General features: G+C 39.3%; 1 protein-coding gene across 1 annotated transcript in view; it reads right to left on the reverse strand.

The window, feature by feature from the left end:
- Positions 1 to 12,625, reverse strand: part of CMTM8 (CKLF like MARVEL transmembrane domain containing 8) — a 37,668-nt gene that overhangs the window by 9,410 nt on the left and 15,633 nt on the right. The gene's annotated exons all lie outside the window — the stretch shown is intronic.

Raw genomic sequence — 12,625 nt, forward strand, 5'->3', positions numbered from 1 at the left:
GATGAGCAATAAAATATTACTAGCCATCACTGTAATGTGCTGCAGAAAGACAGCAGGGCAGGTTGGGAACCCACACTCAAGCAAAGCCCTCAAGTAAATCCTAGCAGACCAGTCTGGGGAAAAATACCTCCTCCTGATCCTGAATTTGGCAATCTGTTCACATGTAGGATATGAATAAAATACATCAGCCAGAGATTTTAATGTACTCTCTCCAGTTTTCTCTAGTGTTTCGCCAATCTCCAATGCATTTAGAGGGGCACGGAGCAAACAAAACAGCAGCCAAGTCATGTGCCAAGGGGAGAAAAGCATGTTTTGCAAGCTGTCCAACAATTATAAAATCTCAATTAGAAAGATAGGGATATTTTTTATCTTTCATATTATTTAAAAAAAAAAAGAAAGAAAGAAAGAAAAGAAAGCTGAATGCAGTCAGATTTTGGAACTAAAATTCTTATGTTTGAAACAAGGCTCATCTCTTTCTGCTACCTGGACTATGGTGAACTTGCCTAACAGTGAGACACAGAAGCAAGACAAAAACAAAAAATAGCAACACACATATTTAACAGAGCCCAGCCACACCAGGATAGACTAAAGAACCACCTACCCCAATATCCTGTCTCCAGCACTGGCTAATAACAGATGTTTAAAGAAATATATACGAACAGACCATGAAATAGCAATATTTCTTTGGCATACTTCCCCAGCTTTCAGGAATCTGCCATGGGGCACTTCCTGAGCCCAAGGTGGTATCTTTGTAATCAATAACCCTCGAGAGATGACGACAGCTCTGCTGTAGCTTCATTTGCACAAGAGCTCATCCTATTCCCATGCAAATCATTGGCCATAATCCCATTTACTTCGCTTTTGCAGAATTGTGTAATCATTAATGTTAAATCTCTAAACATTACGTATAAGGTAAAACTAAATTGTAAACAAAAAGTTCCTGTAACTGGAAAGCAGGGTCCTGCTGACTTTCAGCAGCTTGCTGCTACCTATTTATTCCGTCTTCAATCTGTCTTCCAAACTGCCACCCAAACTATACTCGGCCCTTAGTTTGTTACCTTGTGTCTTCACACTGTATTCCCATATATTATTTATGCACTCATCCGCATCTGCACCATGCATACATAAAAGCACAGCACAAATGTATAGTCCACTACTTTTGTCTTTTAATAGAGAAAGCACCTTAAAGTCTTTTAAGAGCAATTTCCACCACCTCTCTAACATGAAGCCCTGAACTTGTTCAGACGGGGATAACGATTCCCACCTTCCTCAGCATACCAGGGGAGGGCAGCATTGCCTCACCAGAACAGTTCAAATAGCATTAAGTGGGTAGTTTAAAATACACGCTCTTTTAATAAAGTTACTGGTTTAGCAAGGCTGCAGATAGTTCATTATAATCTAGTTCCAACATCATTTTACTAATAGTAGTAATTCAGTTAATAATGCCTCAAATCCACAAACTACCCATGATTAGATTAAAAACAACAACCCCATTTTAGTGTAGCAACTGTGTGAAAATTAAACAATCCTGATGTGAAAATTAAACAATCCTGATAGACTGTTTAGCTAACAAAATACTATTTTCTTGGGATACAAAGCTGCTTTTCACTGTGTCCATCCATTTTAACCCAAAGTTAAATTCACCATCCATAAACTCTATCAATGGATAATTGGTCTCATGTTCAATAAAGAATTATGAAAGACAGATTTAACCTTCACCTGTGTATCTAGTAAAATACCAAGGACAGAAATTCTGAAGATGAGACAAAGAAACTAAAGACAGTATCTCATTAAACAGTATAACCTACTAACAACAGCGTTGGTTTCTAGGGAGCTTTTAAAAATAGACATAATTCTTTTTCATAAAAAGTATCAGCCTAGGAAAAATGCTTAATACTAAATTTAACACAAATAAGATTGATAGTGACATGTCAGCTTGTGCAAAGGGTTATTTTGGGAAAGAGTAAAAATTTCACAAACAGCAAGTTCTAAAAATTAACATGGAAAAATCTGAGGTTACACAAGACCACTGATCTCACGCAATCACAAAATGTAGCTAGCAAGACTGTAACTAGAGCTCTAGTATACTCACTGCTCACTGTTTTTCCAGTACTATCCTAAACTGGTACTGTCACTCCTCTTTCAAAATCACATACATTTTAATATTTAAATGGCTGTACATCTTGCATGTATCCAAAGATTTATTTTTAATTCATGTTTTCAGCTGGGCCTCATCAATGGCCGAACAATTTATCTAAGCAATTGAGATGCACCATAGACATTTCAGATTTATATTCTTAACCAGTTCTTGGTTCGTATACATCTTAACTTTGATGGGTTGCATATTAGAGTGTGTTTGACATTTTCGGTTAGATCCAGATAATCTTACTGCATATTACTGGAGCTGACAGGCTGAAATAATATTTCAGTTTTCTTGATTAGAGCTGAAAAGGTCAGACCAGCTCATGGTCAACTATTCATTCTGCGTGTAGTTAAGTGATACAGCAACTCGGTTTGTTGCATATGTAAACACATGCAACAAATTGGTTTAAAGTTCACGTTGGCCATCAGCATCTACAAAATACATAGGGGGTCAAAGCAACATAGACATCTAGACAAGTCTTTCATTATTAGCTTGTCTTCTCAGCATGTTAAATCCTGAGACAACTTCGGCGGTGTTAAAAGCCTATCTCATAATACTCTGACTGTCCCTGACGTTACGCACTTGTTCTGCGGATCGGTACAAGCTGGATGACACTCACTTATCTGCTAGAGCAGAAAATGCTGCTCTTCCCGCCGATTCGATTACAAATCCCCCAGCTGGGCTATATTCAAATGCCATCTCATGAGCATCCAGGGTGCAGAATCTGGCAAGTGAGTGATACGTACGCCATATCGCAAAGCAAAGGACAGCAGGCGTGATACCTGTGCAGCCCTCACAGCCATTCAATATGCAGGGACAGCACGCACCCGGCTCCACTACTTCAGATCAGCCGAAAGGCAAGGGACAAAGCTCTGCTCCTGGGAACTGGGAAGGGCGTATAGCTCAGTAGGAGCAGGTACACTGGAGTGTACTAGTAACAACTAAGTATTTGATTTTAATTTATGAGCAAGTCAAACTACGGAATACCCCTTACTTAGAATTACAGGAATATAGCACGATCCCATCACAAATGATTCTGAAAAAAGGAGGGGAAAAAAATCAAGAAGAAAAGAGAAGGAAACAATTCATGTGGTGGCTGACGAGAGGGGATGCTGGATCATAAGACTGTAATGGTTTTACCAATTGGGCCCAGTTTTTCACGTCAGATGGGAGATGGGGATTTCACTCATCACCAAAGACAAGCAGTTTTCCCATATTTATTGCAGTCTATGATTTTACCTTGGACATTTATTTTGTGATCATTTGGCTGCAGCTTGATCAGGGGCCTCCATTACTAGAATGCATTAACATGTCAAATGTACTCATGCATACTTCAGCAGCTGGCAGACACCATAAAGAGGAAATAACTTTGTAGCAAAGTCCAATACTATTGAGTGTGCAAGTTTCAGATGAGATGCTTAATTGCATACTCAAACACTTAAAGAAGCGCCATAATTTTTTCTGCAGCACTGAGAACTTCCGAAGTATTGAACTGTTTAGACATTAAAAAATAAATAAGGGCTTTGCTGCATAGTAGATGAGAGACACAGCTTGTCTCATGTTGCTGGTCAGTAGGTAGGAAAGCAGGCATGAGTTTGAATCTGTGTATTCAATTTTGCTTTTCAAGCAGTTTAAAAATTGTAGGACTGAATTTGTACCTGCAAACTATATTAAAAAAGCCTGTGATGGATTCGGTGACTGCGCTCCAGCAACACTAACGTTACAAATTCTGCAGCATTCATCTTCACTGATTAACTTGGCAATACAGTTAAAAATGTTTATGCATCTTTTTCAAAGGGAAAAAAAAGTCTCACTGTGGCAGAACTGATGGGCAAAAACTGAAGGCTCATCTAGTTTCATGAAATAAAAACTATTTGGCATGTTTGCCTGAAGCTTTTCATAGTCTTTGTGCTGGAGATGCTTCCTAGGGCCATTTCACTTCTCCATAAGTATAAGTATTGTGGGATTTATACACAGTTGCTACTGGCACAGACGGAAATGATGGCAGAAAGAGACTCGAAGAGCTGTGCATCTGCAGAAATAGTTGTCTCCTGTATTCAAGGCACCTAAACGTGGACAGAATCCAGCAGGCAGAAAGCAATACATCTTGCGTCTCTTTCCCAAGACAGAAGATTTACTACCAGTAGAAAGAGAGACTGTTCTGAATTATTGCACATCATTATTTCACTACTAAATCACAAGCTGGAAACTGCCCAGCAGCAACACAAGCAGCCTATGAATGCCTCAACCTGCATCCTTTTCTTCCCTAGGCTAGTCCCTACATGTAAAAAAAATCCCAGGAAATCTACTGTGGGCAGGGAGAGCACAAATGTCATTGTTCACGCCTGCTCCCTACTTTCCTAGCTCACTTCCATGGCACCAGGGAAGGGAAGGTCAGAGACACTTTTCTTCCAGAGCTAAGAGGATAAGCAAGGATCCCTGAGGGTAGCAAGACCAGCAATTCAGCACTGTTAAGGAGCCCCTTATTTTATGCTGACTAGTCTACTGTCCTGTAGGTAATTGCAAGCATTTGCTAAGACTAACAATTATTCTTCTAAATATTTCATGTTGTGGATCACACACCAAAACACAAGATCCTATACCATGAAGCCAAATATGCAGGAGGGGAGAGGGGGGAAAAGGTAGTAAAAAAGGAAGAAGAGAGAAGGAGGGCATTCCCTCACTATTCTTCCTGTCACTTGTGCCCAGCACAGCCAGTTGTACAAAGAAGCAGATGTATTTGGCTCATATTTGATTGATGCAGAATGACTTCTTTTCTTTCAGCAGAGACTTAATGGTGCAAATGTTTGCTTTGAATTTAAATAATCTCTTTAATTAGAACGTTTGTGCTCTCATACACTATTAGTTTTATCAAATGATCTACAACAACGCCATCTTCTGCCACGAGAGGGAGCATAGTCATTGCTTTCTGTAGGAAAGCGTTCACAAAGAACGCACCTACGCATGTTTTTGACGGTCAGTGAAAGAATGGTGTGTTTGTTTGCCCATACAAGAATTATCTGGTAGGGAGAGAAAGCTGGAGAGGAAGAAAGAGAAATGTATGGGGCCAGTTCTTAGAGCATCTGTAATATCAAGGGGCAGCTTGCATACAATACCAAAAACACAGATTTGAAAGGACATGCACCAAAGAACAGATCTATATCCAAGGAGTTGGTTGAGTCCTATATATGAAAATCTTTTTAAAATGTTATAATAAATTAGAGTGTCTGTGCAAAACAACTGCGATAGTTTCATCTTCATAGTGGGCATTACACACATAGCAACAAAACTAAATGCAGGTTAATCTACAAACCACTTGAAATAAGGATGGATTATTTGTTCTACTAAAAAACAAAACAAAAAAAACCAGCAGTATTTAGAAAAATACATTTTTTAATATCTATAGAGGGGAAAAAAAGCCTAAGAGAAAATGTGGTGAAAGCCTATAAATATTGGATAAATCAGTCTAGTCTCAGTCTAGACTAAAATACAGTCCAGCAATTACCTTTGTTTAATTCTGAAAAATCTTTTTTTGTGTTGCAGTTAGAGAAAAGATGATTAACATATTTTAAAACTACTTTTAGAACTGGAAGGACTCCAATTTAAATCAGATTTCTATTACAACTAGGTAGAGATGTAAAGACAACCAAATTCAAAAGAGGTCTCTATCAGCTACACTTTCTAGAGATATAAGATCCCTGTTGAAGCATCTTTGAAATTTCAAGGACCATGTTAGCATACACTTTAATAATCTAAGCAATGCAGTGTCTCAGCCTACTCTTTCCCATTCCCAGTCTCAAACATGTTTTTCACATGAAATATTACAACCAGTTGACAGCAGCCAACCACTACCATCCCTCTCCTCATTACCTATAACATTGTAAATTATTTTTCCTCCATAAGCATTCAGCAGCATCAGCTCCTGGAGACATTTCTTTTCCTAAGAGCTCCTCAGTGGAGGAAAGCTTTGTGATTCACCCAGACTCTCTTCTCGCAAGACAGTCCTGCAGGAAAGAATTTTAGTTCTACATACAGACAAAACAAAACAAAACAAAAATCCTTTGAATTGTGTATGCTACAGCAGGTCGTACACCAGATGAAATAGGATAGTATTTTTTGCTAATAGGGCTTTGCCTTCCTAACAAAATTCAAAAATCCACAGTGCTCACAGAAACATGCCAGTGGTCATAGTGAACATACCAAAGAAGCACTTTATCATTTATTCATTACAAATCTCAGTTACTGTCAAACTGCATAGCAGCTACAGATCTTATATCTCTCTCATCTTCAAAACCATTTTTATTAGTAACAAAAATGTGTAAAATTCACTCTCATTTACTTTCATAGAAATTCTGTAAGTTGTCTGAATAGTTTTTAAATTATTTTTAAGCAACCAATTTCAGTATTGAATCTTCCCACAAGCCTTTAAAGTTTCTGACGCACTCTTGGCTCTGTGGTAGCACCAACAAGCACCCCTCATGAAACAGGAGGGCTTGAAATACTGCCAATGCTAAACATTGCTTAAACGGAGAGCATCTCCTTAGAGATTCTTTTTTTTTTTTTTTTGGATTGCTTTCATGAGAAATAAAACTACTGGAAGCAGCAAAATACGCTCTAGAAGTATACCTTCACTATAGAGTTAATGATATATTTTACTTCAATTTTAGTCCAAATCCAACCACAACCCACACAGAAATACTTCCTGACCCAGGTTTGAAATTGCTCAACTTCAGGCCCACCAGCACACAGCAGTTAGACCCTGGATCGAGATTTTAATTCAATAGGGAACACACCTATTTTGAAGTGAGAGCTCAGCCCAAGTCCTTCAGTTGCTGATGGATGCCAGTGCCTTTCCCACAGCTCCAAAGAGCAGGCAAGTCCTCCCACAAGTCACGCAGTTCCCTGGGAAAGAATCCAAAAGTACCTTTGTGGGGAAAAACAGGGGCCAGGCCTCCCCACCTATGAGTCACTACCGAAGCAGAGGGACATGGTAACACGGGCAGGAATTTGCTGCGTGAATGCTGGTACCCAGATTAGGCTAGTCCTGATGTTTAGACCATGACGCTCATTACCCAGCTCAGCCATGCAGTGAAGATGTACTTAACTGGCTGTGGCACGTGTAAAGAAGGGTATCGGCTTGCCATTACAACTGACTTCTCATTAGGAGGCAGAGCCAATTTGCGAGAGCTCCCAAGAAGCTATAAAGTGTCATTGGGAAGAGCACACCGAGCAGCAAGTTAGACACTTATTCCTAATCGGAATGAGTGCTGCAATACTGCAGTGCTGCCTAGGTGTCAAACTAACAGTATCTGAGCAAAATGTAGTAGCACACCCCCATTTCATGAATCTACCAGCTACTAAAATGAATAAACCATGCATGTATTCCTGCTCCAGCCCCCACTGTTGACTCCACTGACCCCTCTGTAACAAGAAGTCTTCGGTGATACCCTGCTCTGGCTCGCTGTGATTGACATCTGTGATTGACGGAAAGCTAATTCAGGGCTGGGAGACAGTAAAGAAACTGTAGGGTCCATTCCAGCAGCATCTTACAATGCTAAATCGCTGCCTCACCTGAGAAGTATGTGTGGAATGTGAGAGCCTGGAACTAAAACCAGCAATGCAGATGAAACAGAGAGAGATTAAATTAAAAAAAAAAAAAAAAAAAATCAAAAAAAAAATCAAAAGATGTTTTCTAGAAAACAGCATGAAAATTGTGAAATACTTAGTGCAAAAGTTACTACTTCTTACACTCTCTCAGGAGATTTTGTCTGGGGAAAAATAGTTAGAGGTAGGATAGAGAATATTCAGCAGGTAAACAAGAAATAAAATTGTGCTTCGGTTATAAGTTTTGTTCCATATGATCAAAAAAGTCAAAACAAAACATTAGAAACTGTTAGGAAAGGAATGAAATAATAAAGAAGTCCCCCAAACAGAGCACATCACAGAGCTTCATAAATCAATGGTGTACCCATACGCTGAATATGTTCTGTTCACCTCTCTTTCCTATCTCTAAGAGGATTCAGTAGAATTAAGTAAGGCACTGAAAAAGTAAGGCACGGAAAATAGCTCCTGCAAGAAAAGAAACTTAAATTTGGAAACAAGACAATTCCAATTTTCTTGTGAAGACCAAAGGCGAGTGTGACAGAGGTCTACAGAATGATGGGTGGCAAAAAGAAGAGAAAAAGGACTGGATTAGGCCTCACAATACATGAAGCGTCCAAGTAAATTATCAGGCAGAAGGCTCAAAAACACAGTATTTAATGAAAAATAATAACAAGAAGAAAAAACAATACATAATCAGAATACAGAATCCATTGCCACAGGATGTCATGGAAGCCAAAAACATAATAGGTTTAGCACATTACACAAACTCCCAGAAGATAAGTCAACTCATAGCTACTACCTACACACGACAGCCAAGATGCAGCCTTCAGCTCTGGAAGTTCCTGAACATGCAGCTTGCTAGAAGGCAGAAAAACGCAGCAGGGAAGGATCTGGATATATGTGCTCCCCTTCTTATGCTCTTCCCTAAGTTTTTAATATTAGTCATTATTAGAGACAGACTACTGGCCTAAAGAGACCACTGACCTGATCCATTAGAACGACTATTCGTAGCTTTTGGTTTTAATTTGCCTTACTTAAACCCCAGGAGATCTCGGCAACTGAGTACTGGAAGCCGCAAAAGCGTTAACAGAACAGGATGGGGCTGCTACATGCCACAGGAATTTACCATTCACTTTTAAAGTAGAATTATGAAGAATAACCTGCCATAACGGCAAAGAAACTGACTGGAATTACACCTTGGTAAAATCCATCTTCTCAACAGGGCAGCGGGCAAGCTGCGTTTGATCATTAACAGATCATTACGTGTGCAAAGCATGAAGATTGGTCCTTGTCCCAGGGCGCTTTCCACATTAACGCTTTGGAGGCTGGCTGCGGGCTGCAGGCCGGCGTGCACCACCATTTACTGAGGCCTGCAAATTCTGACTTAACACTTCTGTTTCACCCAAGGACCTGCGCACACACAGGCATTTATACAGGTTGTGGGCATCGCACTGTGCTTACAGATCTACTGATATATGCACCCCAGCTAACGCAGCAGCGGCAATCGTTATCTGCATGGTGGTACCAGAAGATGCAACCTGTTTTTTGCCTGTAACGTTCCATTATTTAACAGAAGTATCTTTTACTGAGGGTACGTTAAGACAGGTCCTTTCCAGGTCAGCAAGGAAGATCTGCGATCAGTGGCTTTGGTAAAACACACAGACCTGCTGCCGCAAGTCAGGATTGCCCCGGTTATTGCTATCGATGGCTTCTTCAGCAGCAGAGTTTACTGGAAAAACAACAAGGGGTGGTGTAAAATGCCACTGAAGGCAAACAGCCTTCCTTAAAAAGCACTTAAAGAAGCACTGCTGCTTCTTATTCGGCCCTCTGGAAGGGCGCTGGGGGAAACGGCTGGAAAGCACTGACCTCCGCAGCTTTTAATCTCTAAACCTGACCTTGCCGCGCAGAGACCATCCAGCCTCTTATCTAGCGATCACGGCAAACGTGAATGAAAGGAACACCGCTACTCCCTTTTCCTTCCATGGCCTTGAGGCCCGGCGATGGAAGTGATTGCTCCCACCAGAAACACCTTCTTACCCTGCAGTCACGACATTGATTTTGAATTAATCTTTCACTGTCCCTACATTTTCCTGACATAGTTGGACCAAGCGGTACTGCTAAGGCAAACATTGTGGGCTGCAGCTCACAAAAACCAGGCGTGCGGGAATTATTCACTGGAATTCTTGTTATGCTTTGCTTTTCAGCAGCAGTGAAATGTAAATGTAAAGAAACAGTATATGAGATCCAAACACAACATGATCTGCCTTTTCAGTTACTTAGTATGGAAATTTTCACTTAATGCTGTTTTCAAGCTTGAACTATAAAGCAGACAGTTACTAGGCAAAATAGTCACACACACACACACTATAGATGGGATATGTACTACTTTTTTTTCCTAAAGGTTGTTTTTGTGCGGCCTCTAGATATGTTGTGGGTTTTTTTCGAAACTGTATGCTTGAAGATTTAGTACAAACACCTTCAATTTTAAAACTAGCAAATAAATTCCATATTCTAATCATTTTTTCTTTCTAAAACCCTGGTTATAAATCATCAAGACAGGTGAAACAACAAGGTTAAATGTTTTTGTATTTAACATTCAAGCATTAATGCATTTTGAAGCTCTGGGTAAAAGTTGTAGCTGAATTCTCTAAGGAATAACATTCATAAGTATGGACCTTATTTAATCCTGTCCCCACTCAGGCACTACAAAAGCAAAATTACATCCCATATGACCCATGTATGAGGCACAGTGGTAATTCATTGAGTTGATTTTCATGAGTAGTAACTTCAAATCCATACAACGCCACATGATTTCACTGATTCCCATTGTAAGATACCTCCATACTACAGAATTCCGTGCAGGTTTGAGAGCTCCTATTGGTAGGGAACATCAACTAACTACTTGGTGGTAGAAGTTAAAGTGCTTGCACTGCCTCTTTAGTGCAACCTAAAATTTTTTAAAAAGAAAAAAAAAAGAAAGAGGAGATCCACACTGGCAGGTGCATTTTGAATTCTAATTTTGAGATTTGAAACTGATTTGAGATTTGAAATAAGAGAAGAAATTTGCTCTCTTCACATTTAATAAGAATTGCTATGGATGCCGAATTTCACAAGAATTGCTATGGATGCTGAATTTCACGTCTTTTCTTGAGACAGAAGGGGTTTCAGAAGTGCCCCCAGGAGTTTTTGGTTTATGTCTTTTGGTAGTTTGGAGGGGGCAGGGCCAGGGACGGGATGACAAGCACAACATACTACTTTTTGCTTGTGCAGGTTTCATGCTTTTTAGCACTGGTTCACAAAGATAAGGCAGCTTTTCTGAGAAGAGCCCAAGGCTTTCAGGTCAAGTACTGGAGACCTATTTCTGGAGATAAAGACCATGATATAGCCCCAGTGCTCTGGATACGATTTCTCCTTTATAATGCACACATGCAAACTGTGAGTGTGCAGGTTTAACCTGCTGCATGCATTGAATACACGCTTGTCTTTAGTACTTTTGAGAAGTGCATTGTGAGGAAATGACTCCCCTTAGATGGAAAAATGAGAAAAAAGACTGACTATTCAGTTAGCTGTCAGTAATCTTTTTCTTTTTTCTGTTACTATTATTTAAACTGGAAATGCTCAAAAGTGAATTTTGCTCCCCTGGAAAGCTACAGGGTCATATGCATCTAGTTGAATGTGTTTTTTCCTATGTGGCTCTTAATTATTATTGTTGTTGTTATTACTACTACTGTTGTTTCTTAATGGAACATGATGGTGGGAAGGGTTTGTTCTTTTGCATTAATAAATTCATACAAGTGAAAAGAGGTCTGAGCTACCCATGTGTTCTTTCACCTTGATCTTGCCTCTTCTGTCTCTCTACAAACTTTTCCCTGGTATGAACTTTTACAGTACTTGATCTTCCTTCCTCCCTTTTTCCCCCAACAGATTTCAAGGGATATAGTTCCTGGGGGTAGAAAAATACTGGCTTCTTAACAAACGGCAATGATTTGTATAGGTTATTTTTAACATTTGGTGTAGCTGTACATCTGGAAACACACATGTGCACACACCCACAAAGAAAATGGTTTTGTCATCTTTTGTACATTAATAAGGAGAATTATTTTTATAACAGAATTCCTAACAATGGTTACTTATGAATTATGACCTGAGATTATTTATGTAGTCCACTTTGTTTAAATAGTATCTACGTTCCACAAGAGAACAATGCTGTATACAGCTGCTTTATTAATAACGTCACTGGCTCTTTGTTGCTATTTTTACATCTCCATCTTCCTGTTAGGGCATGTAAATAGAGATGCCTGTATTTAGTGGACACATGTTATTGTTTCACAAATCTTAGCTGTTACATTACGATATAAAAATAATTACTTCTTTGGGAATAACTTTCATTTTGTCTGATAGTTCTGATACAAAGTCATAAAGCTACATATGATACAATGGAAAACCAAAGGCAGCATCTGCTAAGAATGCCTATTGCTGCATTCTACTTTCATTTAAAGATGAGAAAAAAAGTTAATTGTTGAATCAAAAAAAATTTAGAATGAAAATATCTTTTCATTTCCAGGTGAACAACACAGAAATTAATGTTTCATGATACAGAATTTTTGCTCCCTATAAGAGCAAATCCTCTAATTATCAAGAGCTGAAACTGTTCCCCTTGCCTGACAACAGAAAGCAGAAAACATATAAAAACAGGTCTGCACCCAGACCTGTTGTTGTTTGCCTGTGTAGATGCTTTACTGACCTCTGCTTAAGCACCTGTTGACTATTTCTAGATCCAGTCCCATACAGAGGTCCAAACTCAGGAACCGTTATACAGATTTTTAGTTAAATGTTAAAGATTTTACGAGGACCAATTCATATGTTGTATAAATTCCT

Source organism: Apteryx mantelli, chromosome 2 (assembly GCF_036417845.1).
Source record: "Apteryx mantelli isolate bAptMan1 chromosome 2, bAptMan1.hap1, whole genome shotgun sequence".
NCBI lineage: Eukaryota > Metazoa > Chordata > Aves > Apterygiformes > Apterygidae > Apteryx > Apteryx mantelli.